At 35.8% G+C, this 16,323-nt stretch overlaps 1 long non-coding RNA gene across 1 annotated transcript in view; it reads right to left on the bottom strand.

Moving 5' to 3' along the window:
* Nucleotides 1-16,323, bottom strand: part of LOC102154165 — a 32,883-nt gene that overhangs the window by 14,736 nt on the left and 1,824 nt on the right. The gene's annotated exons all lie outside the window — the stretch shown is intronic.

The following is a 16,323-nucleotide window of genomic DNA, read 5'->3' as shown; positions in this document are numbered from 1 at the left end:
ATACAACAAAACTTTCTTCTTCCAGTAGCTTCACAGAATAAAAATCTGTTCCTTGTTCACATAAAATCACTATAAATGTTCCAGGTTGTATTTCTCTTGTCTAAGAGTAAATCCAGAGAGTGTAGCCCCTTCCCTCTTATGGCACTATTTTCTCCTTTTCTTCCAGTCACATGGGTAGGAAGAGAGAAAACTTGAAAGATTGTGTTATGTCCATCCTTGGAAGCGGTATATATTTCTGACTCCAATATTCCATTGGCCAGAAGTCAGTTACAGGATTCCACCCAGATGCAAGGGGTCCTGGGAAATGTGGTCTAGCTGTGTGCCAAGAAACAAGAGGAGAATAGAATATTAACACTTGTAGTCTTTGTGGACGGCCTACCAAACTTTTAGTTTGCAAACTTATGTAGAATGGGGAAAGGGAAAGAATAGCTAATGTGATACACATTTCTATCAGGGTAATTCACAAGACCATCTGAATTTGGGAATTTACTCTTAACAATGTATATATTTGCTGGCAGCCTCAAAAACTCCAGGACCGGAGTTGAGGAACTTTTTCTGTATGAAGCCAGACAACAAATATTTCAGGCACTGAATACCATATAGTTTCTGTTGAAACTACACAAATCTGTCATTGTAGCTTTAAAGCAGGCACAGAAAACATGTAAATGAATATACATGATTATGTTCCAATAAAACTTTGTTTATAAAACAAGTAGCAGACCAGATTTGGCCTGCAGGCCATGGTTTGTGAACAATTCATACAGCAGATTAGGTAATCTGTCGTTTGCAAGAATTTCAGTCTTATGCTTAGCTAACTGTTATAGGAAGTGAGCCTAGCTGACTGCCCAGCAGTAACATAAAAATGGGCTTTTCTGTGCTCTAACTTGCCTATATTTTTAAAAGACTTTATTTATTTATTGGAGAGTGAGAATGAGAAAGATCACAGAGGGAGAAGCAGACTCTCCACTGAGCAGAGAGCCGGATGCAGGGCTCCATCGCAGGACCTAAGACCGTGACCTGAGCTGAAGGCAGATGCTTAACCAACTGAGCCATCCAGGTGCCCTAAGGGCTATTTTTTCTTGATTTCAGTATTCCTTCAGTCCCAAAGAATCTTATGTTCACCCTTATTTTCAGCTATCATCTCCATTTTGTCCATTTCTATTGGCCTATCTCCTTCACATTGTAAATGCCATCTGGGGGTATGGCTGTTGCTTCCAGTAAGTACATTTTTCAGATCTTCCAAATCGTATACTGAAGCATGTGTGAATCAGATGCAAATTCCAGTCCCTTATCTTTCGCTGTCTCGCCATATGCCTCAGCATTTCACTTTGTCTCCTAGAGGCCCAGTTTCTTCATACTTAAAGTTGGAATAATCACAGTATCAAACTCAGGATTTTTTTTGTGTTGTTTTTTTCCCCCTGTATAGATTAAATGAGTTAATCTATATAGACTACTAAATTCACTGTTTGGTACCTGGTAAAAGCTTGAAAATAGTTGATTAACATCTTAATTTCCTTCAATAATCCCATTCATAATACAATATGATTTCTAAAACTTTAATTCTCCCAAAATTCCACCAAAATCTAAAATTACTTTTTATTGAGGGGGGTTTCCTAAAGCCCTTTTATTTACTTGATATTGTAAAACATCATTTTCCTCCCATACTTTTCTGCTAAATGTTCATGGAATTGTACATTTCTGTTTGTCTCTTATTTTTTGACACTTTACTCTTCATATAATTTGAGAGTTTTCTTCTTCTGACTTCTAAAATATGATGGTAGATGTGGCTAATTCCTATTCCTTGTCTACCCACATTGATACCCTTGAGGATCCTTTCATAGCAGCAACTCTCCACAACCTCCAGAAAAACATAAAACAAAACTCTTTATTTCAATGCCTTAAAATCCCACATTTGCCACTTTGTGAACCTGTGATATTTTCATGAGCATATCATAGCATGTCCAAACCTATGACATGGTCTGGAATTTGACTCATGTTTCTTACTTACCACCATTGCTTTAGCTTTCTAGGCTTCAATTGTTTAAAAATTATTTATTTATTCAGGAGACACAGAGAGAGAGAGAGAGAGAGAGAGAGAGAGAGAGAGAGAGGCAGAGACACAGGCAGAGGGAGAAGCAGGCTCCTTGCAGGGAGCCCAACATGGGACTCAATCCTGAGTCTCCAGATTCAGGCCCTGGGCTCAAGGCTGCGCTAAACCACTGAGCCACCTGGGCTGCCCTAGGCTTCAAATTTTAAGTCACATTCTACTCTCCTGCTTCTTTTTCTGTCACATTTACTCAGTTCTCAAATCCTGGCCTTCTCTCAAAGTACCCTTTTTTCCCCCAACTTCTTTAGAAAAATCTCAGATCTTATCTCTGAATTCATTTGTGCCCTCAGTGTCTCTCCATTGCTTCTTCTATGTGTCTATCCATGTATTTATATAACAATCATTAAGGCTCTACTATGGTGCCAAGTAGTTTTTAGTCTTTGTTCTGAGGCATACACAAAATACCAGTCCCTTCCTAGCTTTTTAGAATACATGCTCTCATGGGGGACACTAGGACAATAATCATGGGTATATACTATGGAATCAAACTTCTGTTAAAATCTTGAATTCATCACTTCCTATAACTTTAGACAATTTAACTTAATCTTTCTATGACTCATTTTCTCATCTGCCAAATGTGGATTATAATAGTACATACTTGATAGAATCTTTGTGAGTATAAATTAAGTGGTGGTACATGCAAGCCTTAACATTGTGCAAAACATATACTAAACTTTAATAAATGTTAGCCTTTATTATTGTCACTATCATTATTAATAAAAACTGAAAGCAAAATTGCTGCAACAAGGCTTCACATGTTTAGAGCCAAGATGAATCATCTAGAGTTACAGCAATTCAGAGAAATTGGAGTGAGTCATCTGGAGTTACAGTGATTCAGGGAAACTGGGCTTTTCCAGAGCCAGTCTATTAAATACCCTGATGCAAACACAAGCCTGGTGTTTGTGAGTGTTGATGGTAAGACTGAAAATGGTAGGTAATGTCCTCTAATAATAAACTAAGACACATGGACTTTCTCCCGTTCACTATGTGGAGACATTTTAGCTTTTTGAATGAGGAAATATGCAATATGATGGAATCAGTGTTTTATTAAATTAAATTAATTTATTTGAATCAGTGTTTTAAAACAACTTGAAGTCTTATAATGATTCCCTTATTCCTGTATCCATGTCTAACCTGCCCTCTATTAAGGCCAGTTATATAATTTTTCCCATTTATATGTTGCATTGTCCCAAGTGGAATAAGGGTTCTTATTTTTAGTATATAATAAGTATTCAGCAAATACTTGATTGTTTATTGAAATATAACTTTTCTGATCAAAGCAAATGATTTAGGAATGTCTGGATCACTTCATTTTATGAGGATATATTCATGTTGTCACTTTATTCCATGGCAACATTCTGTACCATTAAATCAAGGCTAATTTAAAATGATGTGGTGCTTTGTCATAAGACAACAAGACTATAGATAATCAGCCAATTCATCTCCACTACTGTGAAACTAAAGTACAAAATCAATTGATTAAGATTCTGAGATACAGTCTTCATAATGATTAAGAACTTGATTATTCTACTGGATTCCGCTTATATCTAAACATCACTACTGTGTTTTCCATTGTGAGAATAAATCATTTAATTTAAGTGAAAACATCTTATTTGGCTCTAATTTGGCGATTTTGTTGTTTTGATGAAATACTATATTTATAAAGGCCAAGGAGATATTTAAAATCGTTTATCTCTCAGAATAAATATTTGTTTCATAACTTGGCTAGCTACTAAGCCAAGTCCACATTTATACTGGGCCTTAATGAAATGGTATTTGAAAGAATTGGACTGTAATTGTACCGATGCATGAGGAACAACAAATCAGCTTTAGGGGTTGTATTTTACTGGTATGAGTTGTATGTGCCAGTAATAGGAAAGATCACTTAATTTTTGAAAGTTTGGCATTGGCCTGGCAGATTGTTGAGGATCCCACCTGTGCTCTCCTCAGAGCAGGACGTTCTACTTCTATTCATTTTCTCAGTATCCTGCAAGCAGTACAGTTATCAGAGCTATGTTTGAGATGAAAGGGATCCCTATTATGGCTCATACTGAAAATCTCCACTGGATACCACTCTGGTAAGGATTAGGCTGTTATGAAGGCACTGAATCATTCCAACTTCAGATACAGAAAGGAAATATTGCTTCCTTATGGTATTCAGGAAGGTCTTTGCTATTTTCAACTTAACTGCTTTCATCATTGAGGACATTTAAAACATATTAAAGTTCCATTTATTCCAAATATTGGAAAATTAATTATACTGGTTCAGTGAGAGGTGTCATGTTTCATGTTTATCATATGCAGATTCTGTATGTATATACATATGTATATATATATGTATTGGATGATTCAGGTGACATCAAAGGCTATCCTCTTTAAGAGAATTTAAGTGAACAATGGTATCATTAATACAATTTTGTCTGATTCTTCACTTGCAGCGCCCAAGAAATGCTTAAAGTCTGAGGTTCACAAAATTCATCTGGTTGTCAATTGCATGTGTGTGCATGTTATCCAATTCCCTTTTTAAACTCTTAATGATCTTTTTAAGTTTACCACTTTGACCCCAGAACACCACATATTTTTATTGGCAGGGCTATTTATTTCTCAGGGAATGTGAAATAAAGGTATAGAAATTTGTTTTCTGGATGAAGCATTCTTTAGTATGCATGATGCGATTTTTCCCCCTCTTCTCTCTCTCCAATACATCTGTTTATTTAGGGAGGCAATGCTTGCTCATGTTTTAGTCTTGTTATTTTTCTGACTTTATTATGCACCATAGTTGCCCCATTTAACAACACTTTCTATATATTTTACTGAAGTTCAATCTCTTGGGAATCAAGAGCAAAAATAAAGTCATCCATCTCCAACAAATATACAAGATTACACCTACTGACAGTAGTAAGTACAAAATTGGTGATGCTTTCCACGAGTGGAATTTCATTTAACTACCAATTCCCAAGCAGGCCAAGAGTATGAACAAAACCAGTCACTATTTCAGAGAATGTACTGCATTTTCCTTCTTTGAGATAATTCTAACAAAAGGCTGTTTCACCTTACATCTTAGATCACATGATGGTGAGAAAACTCTATAACTTAAAGGATAGGAGTTTATTACCGTAAGTATAAAATAGAACAAAACATTGGGCTTCTACAGCATTTTACGGGAAAACCTATTCTGGCCCTTCTATAAACAATCCCTTTGGTAAAGTCCCCATTTTATGTTGGTTTGCTCTGTCATCAGTGTAGAGTTATAGCTTGAATAAATTCTTCTTGAGGGTTTGAAGGTTGGCATGGGAATGCCTTTCTTTTCTCGATCTTATAATGAATGTGTGTAATTCGTCAAGTGTGGAACATATGCCTTGCTTTATTCACAGACTTTTGGAGAAGTTAATTGTTAGTTATCACCTTCAAAATCTGATGCCAGATTTTGATATTTCAATAAGTTGAGTAAGAATTAGTAAGTAAACCTTTGCATTTTATTCCTAGTAAATACATTAATTTATTATCAAAATGAAATTTATTTCAATAGCATTTTAAGTTTTTCAAAGCTTATTATTATGCTTCATTAAATATCTTGGTGAGCATTTTAGATTTTCATTATCTCTAAATTCGGGAGTGGATATGTAAATTAAAGACAAAATTAAGTTGCCAGATAATATCGATTTATAAGAAACTTTATTTGCATTTTATTTGAGTAACATTTAATGGAAAATTGTTTTCTCTTTGTACATTAGATTTTTGGTATTTTTGGTTATGTTAAAAATCATACTATCCTCCAAATTTTTACTTCATAAAGAAAAATGTTTAGGACTACAAAATAAACTCACTTTTATTTATTCTACCTTATTGTCTCTCTCTCTTTTTTTTTTTTTTTTTCTTATTCTCTCTTTTAACTGCAGTGTTGACACTTGTCAATGCCTTGAAAACTCACTAAAATGCATTGTGGATTCTGCTTTTCCTATTTCTGGTCATTAAGTCATTATGAAAAATTTAAAATATCATCTTTCTTCTGTTTGTGATATTCAACTGTTGCATAATAGAACAGATATGATATTGGATGGAATACTATAAGATAAACCTTTTCTTGATTCATAGTAATTGTTTCTGGTACTCATATAATCATTAGTCTCATTTTGAGAATAAAAAACGAGCTACCCTCAAATGTATTTTCATAGGATAAAGTGAAGAAAACATGTTTGATGTACAAGAATTATTGTTAATTACCTTGTGTATAAGATATTTATCAGTTAATCAGTCCTAGCTGTTTTCACCAAAAACAGTTTTCCTCTGGGCACGCGTAATAGAAAAACTATATTATGCTGGGCAGAGAGTTGCTCTGTACTTCCTCTTAAGCAATTCATTCAAATTTAGATAAATTTCAAGTTCTTTTATTTTATTTTTAAGCGGACTAGCTATATTTATTCCACTTTGTTTTCAGATGCAAATGGTTAAGTATTCTGCATTCTAATCAGTAAAGAGCCTGGTGACTAAATCATAATTTAATGATCTCTTCCTAGAAAGATAGTGATGCAAAATTTAGATCTGAAAAGAGGATTCTCATTTTTATCTAATTGGGCTGATCCTTCTGCAAAATCTCTGCAGGCTTCTATAGTTGTACTAATAATGAAACACTAGATGAAACTGACATAATGAAATATGCTATATTTTACTCAGGAAATATAGATTATTAAAACATATCTTCATATGTGAAATGACATTTCTGTGCATGTCATAATGTTCACCTTTTCCACTGAATTAGAGGAATTGTCAGTTTTAATGGATGCAAGAGCTAGGCCTTTTTTGATTTAAACATTCTTAAATACTTTGAGTAAATTGAAAGAAAAATATTTTTTTATATTTACCCACCTACTTCTCATTTTCAGGGCTCTTTATTTCTTTCTAAAGATCTGAGTTTGAAAAAAAAAAAAGAAAAAAGATCTGAGTTTGATCTGGTATCATTTCTCCTCAGTTTTAAGAACTACTTTTAGCATTTCTTATAGTGCAGCTCTGATGGCAATAACCCTATTTAGTTTCTTTTATCTGGACCGATGCCTATTTTGCCTTCATACTTAAAGGATATTTTCACTGGATCCAGATTTCTAGGTTGTTTTCTTTTTTTCTATCAGCATTTTAAAATTGCTATTCACCTGTATGTAATGTGCTGTTTTACTCTCCGTCATCTTTCTAGGTTTTCCTCTTATCTTTGTCTTTTTAACAACTTGATTATTGTGCACTGAGGTAGCTCACTTTGTATTTATCCTGCTGAAAATTTGCTGAATCTTTGAATCTCTAAGTGTCTGGCTTTCACCACATTTGGTAAATTTTCTGGCATTATTTCTTTGAATATATTTTTATGTCCCATCTCCCTCTTCTGTTGAGATGTCAATTACCCACATATTAAATATTTTGAGGCTGTATTCATTTTTCTGCCTCTAATCTTCTCTCTTTCTCTCATGCTGGAAAATTTATATTGATTTAGCTTCAAAACTACTGACTCTTTTCTCTGTCATCTCTAAACTGCTATGAAGCAAATTGAAATTTTAAAGATTATTTTTGATCTTGTATCTTTTTCAAATCTAGAATTTCCATTTTGTTCTTTTTTTAGAGATGCTGTCTCTCTGCTTTGGTTTCCTAATTTTATATTCGTTGTGGTAATATTTTAATTCCATGAGTATAATTACAATTGTGCTTTATATTCCTTATCCATTATGTCCAATGCGAGGATCATCTCAGGGTTGATCTCCTTGGCTCTTCTTTGAGTGAAGATCACATATATTTTATCATATGTTGAACCATCTTGGATTGTTTTCGGAGTACTATACAGATTCTGGATTCTGCTAGGTTCTCCCACTAACATCAATTTTTATTTTTCTTACCAGGCAGTTAATGTAGCTAAGATCAAACTATAGTCTCCCTTGTAGTGGATGGTTTACATCTCAATTCAGTTCTTTTGGAACTTCAGCAGAGCTGTTTGGAGACTGTCCTATTAATGCATATTTCAAAGCTTAGCTGAAGATTGAGCATCATTAAAACAGAATCCAGGGCTCCCTCTCTCTGGCACGCTCTTCTATGGAATTCCTCCTCTTATTTTTCAGTTGGTCTGATTGTGCAAAATCTGTTATCTGTTTCTTTAAGACTGTAAGTCTGAAACTTTTCTTTCCCTCTTTTACCCACTAAGCATGGACAGACTGGGTCCTGCCCTTCAACTACAACTTGTAAACCAGTTAATTTATCCAGTGCTGTTTCCTTCTCCAAGTATCTACCCTCTCCAGTATCTGCCTGTTGGGGGTCACTACACAGTGCTTTCAGGTATTATATTTTGTCTATACTTTATAGTTTTTACCTGGAGGAGGATTAATTCTGAAAGAAACCATTACTAGAAGTCTATAACTTTACATTGGAAAGAATTACAAATCCTTATGCTCATTAACTACTTTATTCTTCTTCAGATAAATGTATCAGAATATTTTAGATCCTGGAATATTTCACATTTTCATCATTAAATTTTCTCTTTTACTCATATTTGAGACGCCAAAATCTTAATTTTAGGAAACTTTTAAGATGGCTTCTATATGCATGATAAGAAATTTTGCAGAGTGCTTCATATTTATATTTGCATGGATATACTGAGCTATAGGAAATAGAATATGAGCTGATAAACACTATATATGGGCAATATAAGTGTTGTAAAACTCATGCCTGGTGATGTCTCCTTAAATGTTTTATTATGAGCTGCCAAATAACTACCTGAGTGAGGTCTATGTTGAAAAAGGCAGTGGCAGCTGGGTCTCAGGTTCCTGGTCTACTAGGTCGGTCTTGGGCACAGCTGGGGTGGTCCATGACAATTGGCCTCCATGCAAGGAGGGCTCTGCTGGCATGTGGAAGGCCTTCACCCACTTCATAATGCTCCCTGGTGTGGGAGTGTACATGCTGAAGTTTTTGCTGAAGTCACACCAGGGAGAGTAGGAAAAACCAAAGTTCACTGTCTACCCCCATCTTCACATCAGGTTCAAGCCCTTTACCTGGGGACATGGTAATTGTACTCTATTCTATAACTGTGAATCCACTTCCCACTGGCTATCAAGATGAATAAAGAGAACCTGGGCCTAACTACCCAGTAGGGACCACAGCACTATTTTGGACCATGACTCTGCACACAGAGTAGAAAAGTATATGGGATTTTAAGCTCACCTTCCTTACTTGTATCAAATGATGACCAGTATATTGATCTTCCATCCCTTGCATGGCAGGAGATGGCTTAAGTAAATAACTTAGATTGGTCCATGGGAAAGAAAAAACAAAAACAAACAAAAAATACCAAAGAACTACCTGCGTGAGAAACTGGCAGAAGATAAAGGAACAAATGCCTATAAGAGAAGGCAAATATTTCTTGTCAATACAAGCAGGAGATTCAGAACCTTTGCAATGTAATTATTGTACTATAGTATGGAGGTGGGGGTTTTTTGTTTTGTATTTTGTTTTTGTCTTTGTTTTTGTTTTTGTGGTATAGGGTTTAAATGACTTATTGGGTTTATCTGTATATGAATATGGTAAATATTCTGAAAAACAGCATGGAAAAATATATTGCTAAAAATACTAATAATAAAAAATAGATTGGTAGGTCTTATTTAACTCCTGAAAGACAATAAATCCAATGCAATGCCTAAAAACAATCGAGTTTGTGAGAGGATTTTTACCTCCGTTTTGACCTTAGTCTGTAATTTCTAACAGATTAAATTCTTTTTTCTAGCTAATCTTTTAACTCAAGCAAAAGACCTGGTGGGGAAAGTATCCCACGATGGGAAACAAAACTACCCCCCACACAATAATGACTGTCCTGAGCAAGACCCCACATGATTTACCCTGAGACAATGATCTATCCCACCTTTACTGCTCACCTGCAAGTATGCACTGACCTTTGTTCTGCATTTTCCTTATATAAACCTAGAAGTATTTTCAGCACGTTGAAGACAGTCTTGGAGACATTACTTCAGTGTCATCCTGGTGTTGGCTTCACTAAAATAACTTCTTTCGTGTTTCACTACCCCTTGTCTCTCTGCCTTTGAATTTTGTCAGTGGTGAGTGACTGATCCTGGTTTGTTTGGGACCCCTGGAACTAGGTGCTTTTGCACCCTTGGGCCCGAGTTACATCTTACCCAGATTACATATCTGAGTTTGTGTTAACACAGTATATGACATATTAGCAATTTGTGATTTAAGTGCATGTCTGCTAATTTATTTTGTGGGAAAAGTCAATTGAGAACATGAATTATGGCCCCTAATCATTGCATAGAAAGGACTATTTATTCCATCGTTCTTTTTATAACTGCTAAAAATATGTCCCCAAAGAATGTACCATTATATTGTAATTAAAAAAGAAAAAATTGGAACGCCTGGGTGGCTCAGCGGTTGGGCTCCTGCCTTTGGCTCAGGTCGTGATCCTGGGATCCGGGATCAGGTCCCACATCGGGCTCCCTGCAAGGAGCCTGCTTCTCCCTCTGCCTAAGAATCTGCCTCTCTCTCACTCAGTCTGTGTCTCTCATGAATAAATAAATAAATCTTAAAAAAAATAAAAATAAAAATAAATAAAAAAGAAAAAATAAAGTCTGTATGCATTGTCTAGACTTATGCCACACTTTAAGAATGCAAGGATGGCAAATACCCAGCATACGAGAAGCATTTCTTCTGTCATATCAATGACAAACATCATTAATAATCACTTTGTCTTTTCCAGCTGAACTCAGATACAAGATTGGAATCCCTCAGTCACGGTATTTCAGAGAGTCACTACCAATCAGATGAGTTATTTCATGAAAGAAAGACTTTTTGTCATGCACATCCCTTTTATTAAAGAAACTATCCATAGGGAATAATCTTATCTAGGAATCTATAGTGAATAAAAATGATTTTGGGGGCAGTCCTGGTGGCACAGCGGTTTAGCGCCGCCTGCAGCCCAGGGCATGATCCTGGAGACCCTGGATAGAGTCCCACGTCAGGCTTTCTGCATGGAGCCTGCTTCTCCCTCTGCCTGTGTCTCTGCCTCTCTCTCTCTCTCTCTGTGTCTCTATGAATAAATAAATAAAATCTTAAAAAAAAATGATTTTGGGAGGTGCCTGGGTGGCTCCATCTGTTAAGCAGCCAACTTTTGGCTCAGGTCATGATCTCAGGATCCTGGGATCAAACCCCACATTGGGCTCCAAGCTCAGTGGGTAGTCTGCTTCAGGAGTCTCTCTCTCCCTCTGCCCCTCCCCCTACTCACACACACACTCTCTCTGAAATAAATAAATAAATAAATCTTTAAAAAGATGATTTTGATGTTAGCAAACTAACTCAAACTATTTTGCTCTAATAGTTTTTCACTCACTTAGCTACATAGTTAAGATGTATTTCAGTTTTAGCTTTTAATAAACAATAAGCTTTCATCTATTTGAAGACATAAGTTTTCAATTAACTGTCAAGTACAGTCTTCTTTTCTTTTCCCTGTGGTGTTTTTTTTTTTTTTTCTCTAAGTGGTGATAAGCAGCTACCTTCTCCTATCTGACATCAAGCTTCCTGAGCAATTCTGTGTTATTTCCTAATAATTCAAGCATACATCCCAGGTAGGTCTTTCATTAGCTTGTCTTGAGTCTGTTGCTTTTCTTTGCTCTAATCACCATAGATGAAAAGATGAGGAATATGGATTTTATACCTGTGTCACATATCTGGACCTGTGGTAAATAGGAAGTATTGGCAGCAGCCTCAACTCAGCCACATAAACCTAGGAGATATTATTTCCTAGGATTAGTTGAGCTGTCTGAATGTTTATAAATGCTGGTCCAGCAAAAACAATGGATACTTACTATATCATTCATTCTTATTTTTCTTGACTATTTTGAAATTTTTCTGGTGACACAGATTACTTAGGGAAAAGACTAAATAGTTACAATAAAAAGACCTCAAAAGATACTGGCTCAAAGAATAGGGAAGTTCGTTTTTTCATGGTAGTATGTGGGCTATAGTTCCTAGACTCATGAGGGACTCATGAGGGACTCAGGATAATGGGGGTTCTTTTGTCAGCTTCAACACGAATATTTCATTATTATAGGCTCACTAGAAGGAAATAGAAGAATGAATCTAGATTACCTTTAAGAAGATGACCTAGTCGTTGTTAATAGCATTTCTCCTCATGTCTCTTAGGTGAGAACCTAGCCATGGGGCCAATCTTGGTCACAAGGGTGAATGTGAAATGTAGTCTCTCTCTCTCTCTCTTTTAGTGAGAGTAAAGGAAAGTTGAGTGATAGTACAAAGAGAGAGAGGACACAAGAGGTTGCCCTGAAATGTAGTCTTTAGGTAGGTGGCTATGTGGCCAGGAAGGAAAAAAAAAAAAAAAAAAAAAGAACATATTTGTGGGATGAGGGGGTCAGGACAAGGAGGGAAGCAACCAGCAGCCTGCCATAAGCTCTTATATTAAGGATACCCACTGAGTCTCTCCTTTCTCTCTACCAAATTTTCTTTATTCTAAGAGTGTGAAAACCAATTTCCAAAATCAATTGGACAAAATAGAAGAAAATCAACTAAGACCTTCATTTTGGCTATTTGTCTCTGTAAAGATCATCCCTTATTCTTCTACTATCATTCACCATCTCACTATTTAACATTTATCTTGTTTGCTATGGCAAAATTGGAATAAATACAACTATCTTTCAAGATGGCAGTGTCCTGTCATATTCTAAAATCATACAAGAATATCTATATATTAATTATTAACAAGATTAAGTATATATATATGAATTCTAGGCATATATATATATATATATATATATATATATATATATATATATGAATTCTAGACCACTAACCTGGAAATCTTGAGAAAAAAATTTTTAAATATTTTATTTATTTATTCATGAAAGACACATAGAGAGAGAGGCAGAAATATAGGCAGAGAAGTCGGCTCCCTGTGGGGAGCATGCTTTAGGACTTGATCCCAGAACCCTGGGATCACAACCTGAGCCAAAAGCAGATGCTCAACCACTGAGTCACCCAGATGCCCCTTGAGAAAATTTCTGAACCTTGCCCTTCTCAACTATAAAAGGAAGCTATTGGAAAATATGCTGCCTGAGGTACTTTCCAGATTGAAAAGATTTTGTATCATGTTGGATATAGAGAGATTTAAATGAAATTCCCATCCTCCAAAACTAGGAAGACTCTTCCCAATAAATGGATTCATACTCTAAAACTGTTCTCGGTCCACTGAGATAAGACTTCACTGCACAGGACTTTGGAGCAAACCACCAACAGGAGGGTAAGGTAGTTATAATGAGCATTTGAGCATTTCTGTTTAGAGGGCAAGAAATCTTCTTGATCTTTAGAAGTGATCAACAAATGCCTTAAAGCATGAGATTTGATAACAGTATGATCATAGCTACATAAGTATATTGTTATTAATGTCTGTAAATTACCTAGCCCTTTAAAAAATCCAGTGAAAATATGTGGTTCTGTGACCTGCTAAGGCTGAATCACATGTATTAATGATCCATGGGGTGAAGTACAAGACGTTACCTTTTTATTTGTCCCCAAATGATTGCCCTTTGATTTTTAATACATGTCCTTTTGTTCTTGTATTAAAGGACAAGTTAAAGGAGTATCGACACAAAGTTTACTCTGCAGAATTAATATGATCTTCTTTAGCTTTCTTAGTATCTAAGCTGAAGGTAGCTGCTATGTACTTCCAAGGTTGCCTTTGAGGACTTACCTCTCAGTGGAACATGCTGCTTTACTTTAGGACAGTAGTTGGCCAGAAAATCCCCATGGATCTGTGACTATTCAGAACTGCTAGACTGAAATGCCATTTCGAAAACTACAGCTCTTCCGCTGAACAATTTTTCTAGGAACATTGCCATATCACTAGCTACCCAGCTTTGCCAAAAGGCAATACTCCTCCAATGGTCCTGGCTCTGGGAATGATACCAAATGATGGTTCAAGCTGGGGATAGGCAGTAAATCAGCAGTAAAAGCTGAAAAATACCCCAGCTCTTAATACCTTTTCTTTTTTTTCCAGATGACTGGCCTATCTCTCTCACCTTCTGCTTCTATTCATGAAAGACCTCCTTTCTCCCCTTCATTTGTGGTCTAATAGTCATATTTTCATTTTACATGGCCTTCCTCAATTGTGAGAGATAAATTCACACCTTTCAAAGCTAATGCAACCAAATTTCCATGTGACTTGTAAGAAATCTAGTCTTTCTTTAGCACTCCCGTGCAACTGTGTGATGCCTGATAGATTAGGATTATTTGTTGAGTGGGAACTGAGTCTGAACAAAGTGTCAGACAGGAGGATGGGAGCCAAGGGAGGGTTTCAAAGCAGCAGCAGAAGGCAGTTTCACTGAATCTCCACTCTGGTTGAAGGCTGCCTTCTGGTCTCGGGTTCCAGCCTTCCAGGAATCTGAGGGAATGAGCTGTTTTAAGTTCTTTGGGTCAAGAAAGGCTGCATTTGTGGCCTGTCTTTGGAAATGTATTTAAAAAAGAAAAAAAGAACCTATCCCTGGAGGTAACATCTATGAAGTGTTGGAAGTGGAAATTTATGAAGTTTGGATGTGGAAATTTAAGTCATTTGCTTCTATTTTGCATTTCTTTAAAAAGACCTCCTTAGCTGGCTAATTTTTTTTTCTTTTAAATACTGTTTTCCTATCTTGGTTAATCATTTGTATTCCTTCCTCCCTTCCTTCTTCCCTTCTTTCCCTTCTTCCTTTTTTCCTTATCTTCTTTTCCTTTCTCCCTCGCTTAAAATTTATTTGCCTCGAGTAAAGCATATCATGTATGTATAGACTTAATGGCTGCCTCTACTAAGTTTTGGACTTATTTTTGGGCTATTGTTTCCTCATTTATATGCAGTGTCAGAGACTCAGAAATATGCTATTTTCCTTTCAAGAAAATTTGTATTTAAGAACTGACCCTTCATCTTTTTGTTTCAGATATGATGCCTTGATATTCCTTGATATATTTTTGGATATTTGATTTTAAAAGAAGCAGCTAGTCTTGTTTGTTGTATTTTCTACTGTACCCTAGCACCTTGAACAATGACTGATAAATACTAGGATCTCTCTTCCTCTCTCTTTCTCTATATAGCTATAGGTATCTATATATCTTTACGACATGATCTATATCATCTCCTCACAATAATCCTAATGTCAAAAAACAAATCACAGAGAAAAGAAGAGTTGTATATGGAGGAGAAGAGTATTCTATCGGTCTGGCCAGGATTGAGTTCTGAGTCTTTTGGTCAGAGAATGTTTACCCAGAAGGTGGTCAACTTCTGAGTTCAACTCAGCTTTGTGTCTCCTTTACCTTGGAAATGTTTCCTTATATTTTCCCTGTTGGAATTTCATTCAATATCCTATCTTTGTTTCTACTTTAGAAAACATTCCGTGTGAATAATGATGCCTCGGGCAAAGAAATTACTCTAGCAGTACAATTTAAACTCAGGACTAATCCTGCCCTCACTTGCATTTGCAATTTGCAATGCAGTCAGTAAGAATTTAGCCCACACATGAACTGACAGAGTCATGGCTCCAAAGTTAGCAATTATTAAAGTTTAAAAGTCCACTAATTCATTTTCAAAATATTTTATTCAGTTGCTTCTGAAGCAGAATTCTGAATTGCCTTTCCTCTATCGGCTACTATAGTAGTATCCAACTCTGAGGGAAGCTCACAGCTCTAAATGTCCTCATTGTTCAATGCACAGAAGAGAACAAAACCAGACTGTAAAGTCAATTTTACTGCTTTAGAGGAGTAAAAATTGGAAGTCAATGATTCTCTTACCATCAAAGAGAAATTAAATTCAACAGAATTTTTTAAAGTGGCATTGTGTGAAAAATTTGGAAAATATCACGGTGTGAAAAAAAAAAAAAAAAAGAAACGGAAAAAGAAAGGAGTGTATAAATAACTTAGTCTGCAAAAGCCTGTAACTTTCCCTCATTAATTTTGGAATCGTAAAATAAAATTTACATGTTTCGGTGGAATTGATCAAGCATCAGAAATGGCCTTTTGTAAGTGGAAATAAGCACACAGGGCTTTCTTCTACCCTATAATAGTGAATCAATACAAAATAAATAGGAAAAACTTTATGGAACAATGTGGTGAAATTGCAGATCCTAAGTATTAAGACAAAATTTAAAAAAAGGTTAACAGTGGAAGGTGCCCAAATTTCTGTAGGCAATGATCTGTTAGCTTATCGT

The sequence above is a fragment of the Canis lupus genome, chromosome 20 (assembly GCF_011100685.1).
Source record: "Canis lupus familiaris isolate Mischka breed German Shepherd chromosome 20, alternate assembly UU_Cfam_GSD_1.0, whole genome shotgun sequence".
In the NCBI taxonomy this organism is placed as follows: domain Eukaryota; kingdom Metazoa; phylum Chordata; class Mammalia; order Carnivora; family Canidae; genus Canis; species Canis lupus.
This window is presented reverse-complemented; position numbering and strand designations above follow the sequence as displayed.